Here is a 16,188-nt window from a genome sequence, read left to right as displayed (position 1 = left end):
AGAACTGCCTTCTTTCATCTCAAGAACATTGCCCGACTCCACCCATCACTTCATCACTTCCAGAATTGACTATTGCAACAGCATCCTCTATGGAACACCATCCAAAACTTTAATTAAACTACAGTATATACAAAATTCAGCTGCATGTCTGCTCACCCACACCTGCACCCGTGATCACAACACTCCTGTCCTCCAGAACCTCCACTGGCTCCGAGTTCCACAGCGTATTCAGTTCAAAATCCTCCTCCTCACACACAAAGCCCTCCATAACCAGGCCCCGTTCTACCTCACTGACTTGCTTCATCGCTACAATTCATCCTGCTGCCTCCGTTCATCTGAGGCTAACCTCCTCACCATTCAGAACCAAGCACCGAAACTGTGGTTACAGAGCCATCTCTGAAGCTGCCCCCTCCCTCTGGAACTCTCTCCCCAAACGCATCCGTGACTATACTGACTTGCCCACCTTCAAATCTTTGACAAAAACACACCTTTTTAAAATTGCTTTTAATGTTTAACTTAGTTTAATATGTTTTTAATGCACTATTTTATGTTGTTTTGCTGATTTCATGTTGTTTTTATGTAAAGTGTCTGTGAGTATTTAGAAAAGCGCTTTTTAAATGAAATCTAGAGTGCCATGTAGCTTAGCTGTAATCACTCACTGTAAACAGAGCATATGTAAATTATCTAGTATATGTTAAATTAACCTTTTTGACTCACTTAATAAATTAGCAAAAAAGTAGAAAAAACAGGTTACCTGCAGGGAATGCCAATGATTTTTTGTGATTCTCTTTGCATGTAGGACGAATTAATGCGGGACAGAGAACAGTCCACAGTGGGACTGTTCTCAGCTTTGATTGGATAACAAATATGATGAAGTTAAAAGTGATTTAAACAATGAAAAATGTAAACATTTTTTTAGTTTGAATGTTTAAAATATCTGAATCTGTTAATCCATGAGCTGAGGAAATATGGTGGAAATATTTTAATGTAATCACTTATTTATCAATGTTTTTGTTTAGTTTTCAAAACAAGGTGGTGTCGCATGCTATATATATATATATATCTGTGCATGTATATCTGTACAAGTGTGTGTGTGTGTACTGTCAAAACATAAGGGTCTGGCCTGCACTGAGAAAAGCGCAGCTCTTGTGAAGTTTGATAAGCTGAAAGTCTTTGCCCACATTGTTTTCATTTTTTGGACATTGGTGATCTTCTTTGGGATTGAAGAATAAATGGCATCAAGCCAGCATAGTGTTGTGTTCTTTCCAAGCTTATGTCTCGTCTTCTAACAGTTGTGGTGCTTCTGGTCATACTAGGCCTTGCAAAATGGTGCATTTAATTATTCATTAAATTAGAATCCTATTCCAGGACGATGAATGATTTCTGTCTTTCTTTTATATTACCATATTATACATGCACTTTGATGTTCAATATTAAAATTCACTATCACTTTTATTATAAATAGACTGAATTTAGCACTTTTCTAGTCTTGTTGACCACAGAGAAACCTTATACCTCAAGCTACATCCATGTATTCACAGACTAACAGCACTTAGTCTATACAGTCTTACAGGCAGCACAGTGCCATTTTTTCTATCATTGTCACGACCTGATTCTTGCTACACCTGCCTTGATCCTAATCATGTCCACCTGTGCCTTGCAATCACACTCATGCTATTCACCTGCCTCTCTCTGTATTTAAGCCTCCTCTTGTCATCCCTCCAGTGCCAGATTGTCTGTTGCCGTTTGCTCAGCGATCCAGCGTTTACCACAGAGTGTTTTGACCTTGCTTCTGGCTCACGGATTTCTGCCTCAGCCTCTCTCTGATTTGTTTCGGACCTCTGTCTAAACTCTGACAAACCTTGCCTCCTTCTCTACCCTAAGCTGTCAGTCCGGATTCCAGTTATTTTTTTCTGAGGAAGTACTGACCATTGTTTATGGACTTCCTGGTTGCCAGTCCTGGAAATCATATTCGATTACAGATAGCCTGTGACATCACCACTAACCTTGCCGTTTACCTTCAGTGAAAGCAATCTACCCACTAGCCTTTCAAAGCTCGTCTCCTCTTCTGATACCCACGCTCTGTTAGACAATACTTCTGGAAATCATTACCTCAAGAGTCACATCCACAGCTGTGGTTTTACCATGGAGCCAGAGGACAAGACCCAGGAAACCAACTTGCAAATTACGCCTGGTTGGAAATAAAATTGTTAAGACTTTTTATGCTGCGTGTGGTATAACTGGCGTCCGAAGTCACTGGTCATAACAATCCTATACACATTCACATGCTGATGAACACATCAGAAGCAACATGGGGGTCAGTGTCTCACCCAAGGGCAATTGTTGTTTTCTGTCATATTCATCTTAATGTATTAATATTTTGAGTTGATGGTTTTAGCTTTTACACGGTCTTCCATCAAGAACAAAAAGCATGAGACTTCATTACAGTTCATTTAGGGTGCAGCCCTTTACTTTCCACTTCTCAATTCATACTTAGTCAATATACTCCATTGCAACTGACATTTTGTAGTGTTGAAGGAGTTTTTGATCTGCAAACTGTCTTATTGTTTAATTTCCAATGACTTCCTTTCCACCTGCCCTCACACTTTTCCTTTGCTCCACCCTACATCTATGTATCCATGCTGCTCTGTGTATGCCATGAGGTGATGGATCTCCAGCTCCCCAGCTGTGCGGCTCCAGGACAGGGGCAGTCACTTTTAAGCCCTGCATTAGCACTTTGTCTCTGCCAAAGCTGTCAGTACTCACCATTGACTACAAAGAAAAAGAAGAAGGAGGAATAGAAAGAGGGAGGTGGAGAACAACAAAGTGGGCCAAAGGTGAGATGGACAGAGTGAGAAATGGCTGCCTGATGACGGAAATTAATGGGTGGGATAGACTCAGCAGACAGGAGATGGAAGGAGAGATGAGGGAGAGGAGACAAAGTGCTTGTCTCTCCTGTCATGCCACAACCACAAAGAAGCCCTGCAGACAATATATGTGAATGTGTGTGTAATGTATAAGAGCACCAAATTTCATCACAGGAATACAAGTATGAAGATTCTGCTCAAAATATAGAACACTCTATTAATATAATATTTCCAACATAAATTCATTCAAGCAATCACACAGCTGTTCCTCTAGACAAGCGAATATTAATGTGTGGCAATACTTAATCACTTGCATCCATATCTTGAAAGCCTTTCGCTGTATTAGGTTATCCAAATCTGAATAAAAAGAAGGAATGATAAAAGCAGATGGTTTGCAAATGTTTAGAGTTTACCTGTCCTGTATGTAGGCAAAGGCTACAACCTAAGAGAGCTAATTAATCTCCTGAGAGAGTTGATTAGTAGGAACAACCTAAATTGACTGGGCCCTGTACAGATGATGAAGATAATCTAAAGTTGTGCCAGCAATTTTGCTGGAAATACCTTACAAACTGCACCTAATTTTATTGGGTAAGTGACTCATGAAACATGACTATTTATGTTGAGAACTTCAAGTTTAATGCATAAACATCAACCTCTGAAAAGTAATATGAAAGTGTACATTGAAATCAGAAAATCAAATTTAAGCTCTGAAACAAAAAGGCATTTCAAGATACTTTACATATAATAAAGAAACACAACTGAGCAAGCACTTGGTGACAGCGTGAAGAAAAACTTTTTCTTTTGAAAGACACCTTTGACAATAATAATAATCTTACACTCTCTTTTAGCATTATATACATATACAAATATATACATATATATATACAAATTTTTAAAGACACACAGTAATGTTATGGAAAAATGTGCTCTACCAAATGGTAGATTAGAACATCAAAGGATGCCTAAAGTCTGATTTGCTGATTCGTTTCAACTCCCTGCATACAGATATATAGTTGAGTGTCCTTTACAAAGCTATGGAAATTAACGTGGACACGTTCTATAAATGTGGCCGTTGCTCCGCTCCGTAGTTCAAATCAGGGAGGTATTTAGCCTAATCATGTGGACAGCAAACTAAATTGAATAAAGACAAGGGTCTTTGTAATTCAATTCAATTCTATTTTATTCATATAGCGCCAAATTACAACAATTGTCATCTCAAGGCACTTAAATAATATAGTCCAATTCAAGCCAATTGGAATTCAATTCATTGTAATCATAATCCAATTCATTCATATAGAGCCAATTTAAAAAAAAAAAAAAAAAAAAAAAAAAAAAAAAATTAAAAAAATATCCTAGCTAAGGAAACCAACAGATTGCACCGAAACTTGTCTTCAGTCCAATCTCCCGTCCTGAGGCGACTGTGGAAAGGAACGACCTTTCTGGAAACCTCTGGCAGAACCAGACTCGGGAAGGGTGGCCATCAGAGAGTAATATAGGATACCTTCGATCAAACTCATTTTGACAGGTGACCTCTGACCTCTTATCGATCAATCAAATTAATATGACAGGTGACCTAACGATATTTGAAGATCAGCCCTTGATACCAAATGCTCCCAAGAAAAGGATGGTGTTTCTGTGCAGAACGCAGCAACCGCCGCCCGTGTCTCTACGGGAAGAATGGTCACTGGAGCCTTATGGACTGCGGGGAAGATGGGGCTATGTGTTCATGTATGAAACAAGTGACCTCTGTCTGTATCAGCTTGACGAGGGTGGTGAGAAGCCGGGACCTCTGACCACTGTGGTTATGCTAACTTCCAACGACTGGGGAGTGTTGAAACTAGCGATACCGCGTCATATAGAAGGAGGCAAGGGCTCGGCTGAGGAGGTGTTAACAGTGAAAGAAGAACCCGAAGAAATCCCAGCAATGTCTGCAGCCAAACGGCCGAGACTGGAGAGTCCGAGACTGAAGAATCCTCTGGATGATGCTGAGCTGGCCAAAACAAGGATGGTTTTCACTGCTGTGTGGCAATCAAAAACAGGCGTTACAGGCCGTTGGTTCTTCCGTGCAAGCCACCGGAAATCTAATGAGAATGAAGAGGGGGATCTTTTTGTTCTTGAGTGTTATAACTCTGACTGTGGTGTGTTTAGGACGCTGTTAGCAATACCTCATGCAGCCTGGGTGGAGAAGATGAATGATATAGCGGATCGAGTTTCCATGCTGTTCCGCAGTTGCCAGACCTGGGGTGAGATTCTAGCAGTCAAGAAAACCCTGGCTGTGTAGACCTCCCTCCGCTGAGAACCCTCCTCTTCAACCTCAATAACCACACCCCCTTCAGGTTTATAAGGACACACTCCAGCACAGGTCATACACCGATCAACACGAGGAACAGGATGAGAACTAGCGTCCAGAAGACATTGTGCGAGGAGATCACTGACCACGATCTGGAGAATGCTTCTCCGTCGCTATTGATGCATACAGGGACCCCTTCTGCAACATCCACATCACCGCAGTTTGGATCACCAGACAGCGACAGATACTACCTGGAGCCGTGTCACCCTCCTTCACCAGCGACTTCGTCTGAGTCTTTCTTCTCCTCCAACTCCTCCTCTTCTCTCGAGATCGAGTTCTCAAATTCGGCGCCTGATGACCGCTGCTTAACGCTCTACCCGATAGGATCCACCGTGGCCGTAACAACGGAGGAAGCTAAATCTAACGAAATGGAGGACTCTCAGCTTCCACCAGGCCGGGGGTCCCCTGCAGACACTCAGGATGGGGGAAGAGAGGGCGAGGACGAATTTGATGGATGGGTCCCCTCAGGTTTTATCAAAGTTGTGAAAACTGCAATGATACACCTCTTGAATGAGACCATCAAAAAATTTATGATTGAATCATGCTACGGGTATAGTGTCGATCACCCTAGTTTACGTCAACATCAGTGCAAGGATGTCCTCGAGAACGACTTTTTTCATGACTATTACTACACTCTGATGCGGAGACTTTATAATCAACGATTCATTGCTTCCATTCAACATCTTCTAACTGCACGTAACATTTGTGAAGATGATGCCAGAGTCAGGGCTGTGGCAGAAGCTTACTTGTACGAACTAACTCCGGTGAAACAAATCAACACTTCTATACACGATATGTACGAGCAGTTGATTGGAGAAGATGTAAAGAAATTGCAGCAGCTTCAAACCATGACAAAGTTCTGGGAGGGTTAAAAGGAGGGTGTAATATTATAATCATGTGATGTGATGTTGTTATAACATTAAACTTTTCTTAAATCCTATATTACTAGCATTCCTGCTGTTTGTGATCATTTGTATGTGTGTGTGTGTGTGTGTGTGTGTGTGTGTGTGTGTATTATCACACATTAGAGAAAAAATAAAAGGTTGAAATATACTTGCGTTTTGTGTTTTCTGTCATTACAAGCCAGAGTTTGTATAAGATGAGATGGCTGAAATGAGGTTAATGAAAAAGGTTTTCTACGATCCTATCCACCCTGGTAGTTTTGGGGGAGTAGAGAGGTTGCGTAAAGCTGTACAGGACAAAACGGGTAAGAAAGTCGCATGTGAAAAAGTGCAAGACTTCTTATCAGAGCAAGATGTATATACTCTACATAAACCTGCAAGAATACATTTTCCGAGAAACAGAGTTTTTGTCACCAGCCCCTTAAAACAATTCCAAGCAGATCTCTGCGACATGCAGGCCTTGGCTGAGTACAATGACGGGTATAATTATCTATTAACCGTCATTGACGTGTTTTCAAAAAAGGCTTACGTTCGCACTATGAAGAGAAAAACCGCCGCAGAGGTGGTAAAGGCTTTTGAATCCGTTTTTAGAGAAAGCGAGACCCCTAAAAAACTTCAAACTGATGCGGGGAAAGAATTTTTTAACAAAAAATTTAAGGCATTATTAGAGAACCACAGAGTTGTGCATTTTGCTACTCCGAGCGAGGTAAAGGCATCTGTGATTGAGAGGTTTAACCGCACGTTAAAAACCAGGATGTGGAGATATTTTACTGCTAATAACACAGGTTGATACCTCGACGTCCTGCAGGATCTCGTGGAAAGTTACAACCACAGTTACCACACGAGCATCAAAATGAAGCCTGTAGAGGTGACTCTAGAAAACACCTTTAAAGTTTTTCAGAACCTGTACGGCTCTGCATGCGATCGACGCTGCAAGGACTCAAGGATAAAGTTTAAAAAAGGAGATCTTGTAAGAATATCTAAACTGCGAGGCGTGTTTGACAAGAAATATGAACAAAGTTTTACAGATGAAGTGTTTACAGTGACTGAGCAGCTTGCACGATCTCCCCCTGTGTACAAACTCAAAGATTTTGATGGAGAAGCTATTGAAGGTTCCTTTCACACGGAGGAGCTTCAAAAAGTTTCACTGAATAAAGACAAGATGTATCAAGTGGAGAAGATATTAAAACGACGCAGCATCAGGGGTGTAAAACAGGTTTTTGTCCGTTGGAAAAACTGGCCTGAGAAATTCAACAGCTGGGTCAGAGCCAGTGACCTTCACGAGGTATAAAGGGGGCCATCGCTACTCCTAGCTCGCTACATTACACCATGAACCGAACGGTAGAGGATGAGGGGTTTTATATCACCCTGCCCTCCAACGCTAGTCTCAACGTCTCTAAGAATAATACCAGTTCCAGTTTCCATGTGGATTTAGCCCAGCATATATATTTGGAAGGTTTGTGGCAGGTTGCCTTGACGGAGATTTCTTATCCGTACACATGGCATAACGCCCCCAGGGACCAGGCTTTTTTTTTAATGGAGGAAAGCGGGGCTGGAAAACTTCTACCGCCAGAATATAGGATGGGGACATTTCAAGGATTTGAATCAGCTCAAAGCCGAGATTGAGGGTCACCTTAGAAAAATAGGTTCTGATATTTATTTAGTCGTGAACACGGTGGAAAATAGACTCGTGTATCAGGCAGGTGCCCAGTACCTCCTGCGTTTTTATCCACCACTGAGCTACATGCTAGGTGTGGAGCCTGGCAAATGGATCGTATTTGATAAAAGGAGTGCCCCTTACCCGATGGATTTAGAAGCAGGTTTCTACCAGCTTTACTGTTACAGCGATGTGGTTGCTCCTCAGATAGTCGGCGATGCTTATGCCCCGCTCTTGCGAACAGTTAGAGTAGAGGGTAAGTTTGGCGATATAATTACGCATACTTTTAACCCGGTCAACTATCTACCTGTAGCAAAGAGGCATATTGAAAACATCCACATAGAGATTAAAACGGATCAAAACACTCCGGTAAATTTTACTTATGGGAAAACTGTTGTGAGACTACACTTCTGACCCGTGATATCACAACACCTAATGAAATGATGGTCATTCACTCTGATATCACAGAGAGAGTAAGAGGGAATATATATATATAAAAACGGGTTGATCACAGACTCATTAGTCACTATCAAGCAAACGTTCAGTCAGAGGTCACCTCAGTGTCTGTGTCTGTGTCAGGAGGAGGACAACAAAACAAAGCAACATGGTTCAGATAAACATGAGGGATGATCCTCACCGCTTCGTAAACTATTACCAGAACCAGGTCGGAGGTACCCTGCCTGGTTTTTATGGAGCACCTGTAATGTACGGTCGTGGAATAGGTTCTATATTTTAAGAATTATTTCGCTTCGTAGCCCCCCTTGTTAAAAAAGGTTTTGCTATAGCTAAGCCTCCTCTGAAAACAGCAGCTACAAACATTGCCTCAGATGCCATAGGCAAAACCATGAGCAGGATCTCTGGTCCTGCAGAGACAGGAGGACAAGAAGGATCGGGTATTATGGTTCTGTCACGAAGACCAAGAAAGCGGCCGCCGGGTGAACTTGTGAGGAGGTCACAAATAGTGAGGCCGCTCAAAAGAAAGAAGTCAGTTGGAAGGATCAAGCCTAAAGGGAGGAAGTCTGCACGGAGCAGGGATATATTTCACTGAATCATAAATAGAGAGAGAAAGAGAGTGAAACATGGCTCTTTTGCATCACAAATCCCCTGAGTGCACCCTGGCAGAACTAGACTTATTTTCAGTCCCTATGACCCAGCTTTCTATCGAGGATAAGATCTACACGGAAATTATGCCTCTATGCGCTATTACTGAGAATGGTCCGATTGAGTTTTTTATACCGGGAGATGGTGAAAATTATCTGGATCTCAACGATACCTTGTTACATCTACGCGTGAAGATCACCAATGCAGACGACACAAACTTGGTGAACGATGCACCTGTGGGTCTCATCAATTATCCTCTCAATACACTTTTCAGTCAATGCGATGTTACTCTGGGTGATAGATTAATTTCACAGTCTAGTGACACCCACCCATATAGAGCTATGATCGAGACTCTGCTAAACTTTTCTGAAGACACGTTAAAGAGTCAGTTCAGCGCTGGTCTTTATTGTAAAGACACAGCCGGCGCCATAGACTCTATAGTAACCAATAATGGGCCAAACAGAGGTCTAAACCAGAGGGCTCTCTGTACAGCTAATTCCAGAGAAGTACACCTATTGGGCCTAATGATATTAGGAGCCTCTCTTTTTATCAAAAATGTTTCCGTCTCCCCCGCTGTTCGTTTAGGAAACGCTCTCTACCCACTGTCACGAGTGAATGTAAAAACATACTCCATCCCTGAAAATTCGAGGATATGTAATCAGGAGAATCTCTTTTTGGGAGCGATGCCTAAATATATTGTTTTAGGTATGGTGCACCACAAGGCATTCACGGGAAGAAGGGACTTGTCACCCTTCAACTTTAAACATATGGATATAGAGTATCTAGCTCTTTGTCAGGATGCTAAACAAGTTCCTGCCAAGGCGTTCCAGCCTCAGTTCAACCAAGGCATTTCAGTCCGGGAATTTTACAATTTGTTCACAGCGACAGGTCGTCATTTAAAAGATCTCCCTCTGAGTATCACACGTGAAGAATTTAACAACGGTTACTCGCTGTTTATCTTTAATCTCAATCCTGGTGAGGATAGCGACGCCTTGTCACCTGTTTCTAATGGGAATTTAAGACTGGAGGCGAGGTTTAGAGTTCCGCTACCTCACACCACAACCCTCATTGTCTACGCATGTTACGATTCCATTTTGGAGATCAACTCAAGAAGACAGGTGCTGGTGGACTATTATTAAAAGAGTAAGCATGAATAACCACCAACTGGAGAGCCTGTTGCACCATCTACTGGGAGACCTATTTTGTGGCGTGTGGGCTAGTGACCAACTCCCCTTGCTCACACAAACGTTTACAAAGCCGGCTTACTTTATTGTGAACACACATCCTTCTCACATGCCTGGGGAGCACTGGCTAGCTCTGACTCTGGAGGAGAACGGTCAAGCCACCTTTTTCGACTCTTACGGGCTACCGCCAGATTTTTCTCACTACCCCTCAGACATTGTATCATTTCTGAAAGACCGATCCCTGAAGATGACGTACCATAATCGCCAACTTCAGAACACCTTTTCCACCGTGTGCGGTCAGCAGTGCGTTTATTACCTCTGCCACCGGGCGTGCGGAATGTCTCTGCAACAAGTACTATCCTCCTACAGTGATGATGTTCTTAAAAATGATGTGATGGTATCTAACTTTGTGAAAAAATATCAGAGATGCATCAGAAAGCACAGTGTTACCTCATTTCATCACGGAGCCTGTTCTTTACAGATGTTCAAAGAGTGCTATAAATTGTGAATGCATGAAAGTGATGACTCTGTAGACTCTGAAAATTGGAATCAATAAAAATTTTTATTGAGAACAAATGACGGTATCATTTTATTCATTTCTTACAGAAATTTATGGTGAAAAGGTAACCCAGCGCGGAGGTTTTATCTTTTTATGCAGACTATGTTCATCTGCAGCCTCGTCTCGCTCACCATGTCCAGATCTTAACAAATGTGGGGAGAGGGTTATCTTCTTCTTCGGTGTTACAGATGGTATTTTCTCCATTCCGCTCGGCTCTGTTTTGAGACAACGATATTGTTCACGGGCTTGCGGATTATTCACAGAGGATAAAGGTATGTTCAGTTCATTCAGGACATTGAGAAAACTTGTCCAGCCTGCTGGTTGCATGGTTTGGGCTTTTCTTTTAAAAGGGAGCAGAAGGTTTTTAAGTAAATCAACCAAATGTGATCCTCTCACAACCTGCCCGATAAACAAATTCTCCTCTGGTGGTCCAGCCATTTCTCTCAGATAATTTCCTCAAGATGTATTCACCATTTCTGCGATCGCGCTTTGGAAGGATTTTTAATACCTCACTCGCCATTGCATCCAATTCTAGCTGATCGGGCTCGTGAACACGATCCGTCTCACGGGAATCTGATTCAGGTATTGGATCATTAAGACTGTTTCGCTGAAGAGTCACAGTCATCCGCGGCTCCTCCATCTGACCTTGCTTGATTAGGGTGAGGTATCTTTGCAGCAGGGCGTCGTATTTCTTAATTTTTTCATAAGAGGTCATTCCTGACTCGTCGAGTATCGCTCTCATTTTATTATCCAAATCATCCTCCGCCGTCTGTCTGAGAGAAGTCTCTGACTGACTCAAGTGTTTGAACTGATGAGGTGAGATGAGAAACATCTTTTGTGCCGTCCTGAGCGACATCTTATCTTCTAACGATTCCGGCCACTAGATCCCCAATTACGGGTGCAAGAGCCATTAGGATGGGGAGAATAAACCCACCTCCTTGACTTTTGAGAGCCAGCTGCTTACGTTTTAAACCGGTTCTCTTATCACCCAGCAGTCTGATAACTTTCTTTTGCTTTTTCAAACTCCGATACTGGGGAGGGGATAGCTTAATGTTACCCTTTAAAATATTCAGAGCAATCTCACACAAAGCTTTAAGAACGTCGGGTGAACAATGGCCGAGAATGTCCTTACGTTTCTGAGGTGTGGCGTGGTACAGAGCTCTGAGTAACGGAGCATTCCTTTTTATACGGGCTGACATGATAAATTACTATGCTTTCGGAACATAGACAACTGGCCACTGACTAGGAAGTAAACCCGTTCTCAGTCTGTATTGTTCTGGGCATGAGTGGGTCAGGTCGACGATTAAATACCCGTGCGGCTCTGTGGTGGCGTCCTCAAAGCTCTCCAGGAAAATAGCTTTCTCTGAGGGGAAGATTTGACGGGCTAGTATATTCACCTGCAATCTGTCTCTGGGATTCTTAAACAGCACCAGGTAGTTACTGTTCAGGCTGATGGTGCGACTGTATTTCCCTTGATGAAATACATTTTGAGTCAACATCATGACACTCATATTTCTGTGATGTCTGTACTGTGTGAAAATTTTTACCACTTCAGGATGGTCTGAAGCCTGAAAAATGACATCGTCAAGAATAACCAAGTGCTTACGATCAGGAGGGAACAGATTTTCATCTTCAAAAGAATGAGGCAATCCTTCCACAAATTTGATGTTTTTATTCAGCCGCTGCAGTTCAGCGTACAATGGTTGGAAAGAGGTATAAATCCAAACAATATTATCAGGTACATCATCCATCACATGGTTACACTTTTTTAAAACACTTTTAACAAAAAATGATTTCCCACATCCGCTGGGCCCCACAATCAGACATGAAAAAGGAGTCTTTAGTCTGGGGTCAAAATCAATCTCCTTCATATCAGAAAATTGCGGCATTTTTATTTTATTTTTTTCCCCTCTTAACCAGCTTAATACCTTAATAACCGAAAGGCAGAGTTGTACCGTCAGGAAAAAGGCGTCTCTTGTCATACACCACCCGGAACTTTTTCGGGAATGTCACATTTTTTAACAGAAACCCCTTTTTATCTCTTCTGATGGTACGCTGAGGGGTCTCGATCACCGTTTCTCTGGAGTCAGCCAAGTATCCCTCCACTAACTCTTTGACGCTGTCAAAGTTGACCTTCTCGCTGCATTCATATGTCTGAGTGATGCCTTTAACGCGCATCAATACTTTTTTCTTATTTCTGGTCTGGTAGGCGTAACTCTTGGGTCCTGCTGCAACAAATTCCTGAATTGTGTCATCCCCCAGCTCATCGGTCAAATCACCCAGATAGTTTCCCAGTTTCAGAGGAGTCTCACCTTTTTTCACAACATAGATCAGACTGTCTGTGTCTATGTAGAGAATTTTGTCCTGCATTACTTCCAGACAGCTGTACAGTTTTAAACGTGCATATGCGGTGGTAAATGCTGCAATGAATACATTGTTTACCTTGTTGGGAGGAGCGATGCACCGTTTGTTGTAAGTCCACTGCAACATGCACATGTCAGGGTTTAGAAAGTGGAAGTAGGCTATCTTGTATTTACCCGAGAACATGAAATTAAAAAATTCATTCGGGTCTGTGACGATGGTGGTCTGATGGAGGTCGTTCCTCTGCGCAAATTTCCCCCAGAAACTGTTCAGACACAGTTTAGCCACCTGTCTTTTAGCAGGGTTCACCTCTATTTTGCTGGTATCCAACTGAATACCTTGATGGAGTTTGTAATCTCTGACGTACCTCAGCTTACTCTCCTCATCAAGTGCGTCTGCGGGATATCCTGAAGCCTCTTGTTTACCCTTAAGAAATGTGTGTATGTAGTCTACAAAGATTGAGCTACTGGTCCTGTCAAAGTGCCACACCTCAGTGATTTTAGCAAGACGATAACCAAGCTTTAACGCCTTGCTAAACTCCACACTCACCCACACACCTGTTAGTGCTCTCTCCTCATCGCTGTGGTTGCATGCACCTGCACCTGAAACCAAAGTAGCTGTCAGGGTCATCAAAATCTTTGCAGATGATTCTGGGATGGCCGAGGGGGTAAGGAAAGCTGCAATTTACATAGGGGTAAAGAGATGTAAAGTCAGCGTAGTGTACAGTTTCATCTACCCCCGCACTACCTCAACCTGAGTGCGCAGGTCCGACCACCGTACAGTGCTTGTCTGGAAGAGAGAGGTTCAGGGGCATTAAAGCTCTTGAGAAATTCAATCACCTCCGGATGGGACTTTTTCATCTCAGTCCACTCGTGCTCCCACATGATATGCAGACGAAGACCATACACTGACTGAAGCTCTCTCTCTCTCTCATGGGTCTCTGCATAGAACTTTTCAAACGGCTCCTTCCTCAGCGGACATGTGTCCTGAGGCAGATAGCAGATGGGGCAGCCGTGAAAGAAACAGCCGTAAAACTCAAAAGCTACCCTCACACTGTCAATTTCCGCATACCCATCTACGTGATAAGGACCGATTCCCTTTTCCCCTGTGTTTAACGCATGGCTAATCTCAATCCCTCTGCTAAACGCTAACCACTCCAGTCACTGGATGGATGCGTTTGAGAAGGTCTTACTCTGCTGACTGTAATCAACGGGTGAAGGTATGGCCAGGGTTTTAGGCTGCAGAAAGTTGGCGGTAAAAACCTTCATACAGGCCGACGCGATCATGATGCATTTCAGGGGGTCCACGCGCGTCTCGTTAAAGAATTGCTTGCGGAATTTGACACACCCCTTGAAGAGTATGTCTACATCATTTTTGCAGTAAAGCATGCTCTGTTCACAAAAGTTAAAGGTGCCTTTACGAACTCCATCGTACCATCTGTAGAACTCTCCCTGCTCACTGGGGCTCATGAGTTCTACAGAGTAGTAACTCGGTGAAGGAAAAGGCCCCACATATTTCAAATTCTGTTCTGAAGAGAATCTGTGGGGAAAGAAACCTTTGGTATGATCACTGAAACCTAATGCTTTCGGCATCATACTCAGTTTCATAGCCAGGAATGACAGACTATCGATGAATCTCAAACCATATTCACAGTCTGTAAAACAGAGAATTTTACTCCCTTGTGTGATGAGAGAGGGCTTCATACCTAGTTGCACCATGATGTTAAGGATTAGATAACTATCATAACCTCGTTCGTTGTGAGCAATAAACATGTATCCACGGTAGCGTGGTCTCCTGAAATGGAGGAGGAATTTCCTGACACAATCCAATCCGTAGGCAGACCACTCGACACCTTTCAGCGTTTTTGCACAGACCAGAAAGGGGACATGCACATCGTTCTGACCGACTAAGGATTCAAAATCATAAAAGATCAGTTTTTCGTCAAGCCGTTCGTCGGCGCTGCTAGGCTGAATGTAACACTGATGTCCACCGAGAGTTGCTGTAGAACCGATGGTCAGTTTCTCACCACAGATTGTACATTTTAAACCTTCACACACGTGGGGGGTTTTTACCTTAGTCATCGCAACGCGATAAAATCTCTTACACGTCGGACACCTTTTAATCAGATCACAATCACTCACTTGCATTCTGGCTCGGGGTCTCTCACGAGGTTCTTTGTGTCTGTTGAAGCACGACGAGTTACGACAGCTTCTGTTGCAATCACCACAAAATACAGGACTGAGCTCTTGATTTGTACATGACGAGTCGCAACACACAGGACAGTAACCAGGACAGTAGCGTGAGTGTGGCTGATTGTAACTGGTGTAGCAGTGCACGCAAATGTACCTCGACCATAAAAATCCTTTGAGGTTTTTTATTCCATAATAATGGTTTTGGCGTAATAACAGAAAGAGAGGGCTTGATCGATCTCTGAAATCAGTCTCAAATTTACACAGAGCTCGATCACCCTTGGTTCTGTGAAACACCACAATTTTGCTGTTTAGGATTTTTTCGAATTTTCCAACATCACCAAAAGATACTGGCGTCTGATCAGTCAGCCCTGCCTGACGCTGCCACTCTCTCACCTCGGCCGAAGCCTGACTATCGGTAAATTTAGAGCCGGAGACGTGCGCGAGACTGATGGCGAAACAGAGCTGATTGTCACAGTTATCTGTAATGTACAAGTGACGTTTTTTCTTATGGATTAATTCGCATTCTAAGGTTTTTGAAGCCTTCTGTTTGGCGCCCTCTGTAGGGTTTCTTACTACCTGGAGGACTAACTCCATGTTAGTATCAGAGGCAATCTCTGCGCTCGATTGAGTTAACTCATCTAAAGAGTCCAGAAAGGCTTTCAGGATTACATCAAACTCGTTTGTGACAGAAATGGTAATGTGTTGAGAAATACTCTCACCTACTAATTCTAGCTGGACGACATCATTACATCTGGCGTGTGATCGTGCTGTTTCTGCCACTTCAATAAGATTGCTCATAACAGCTGAAGTGAACTCAGCGATGTTGGGCATTCTATCAGGGCACGGACGCGGTATTGTGACGGGACGTCTTATTTCAAGACAATTGAAACGTTCACGCTCAATCGGTGGAGGTGTAGCTCTCCGATTTGGTTCAGGGATGGCTACGTTCTCCTGATTCAACCCCCTACCATGCTGCAGAGTTTGTTCTGTTGCAGCTGGAGAAGGTAAAGAAATA

This window comes from Leuresthes tenuis, unplaced genomic scaffold, assembly GCF_036924035.1.
Source record: "Leuresthes tenuis unplaced genomic scaffold, fLeuTen1.0.hap1 SCAF_9, whole genome shotgun sequence".
Lineage (NCBI taxonomy): Eukaryota > Metazoa > Chordata > Actinopteri > Atheriniformes > Atherinopsidae > Leuresthes > Leuresthes tenuis.
The sequence above is the reverse complement of the archived record's forward strand: the minus strand, read 5'-3'. Positions refer to the sequence as shown.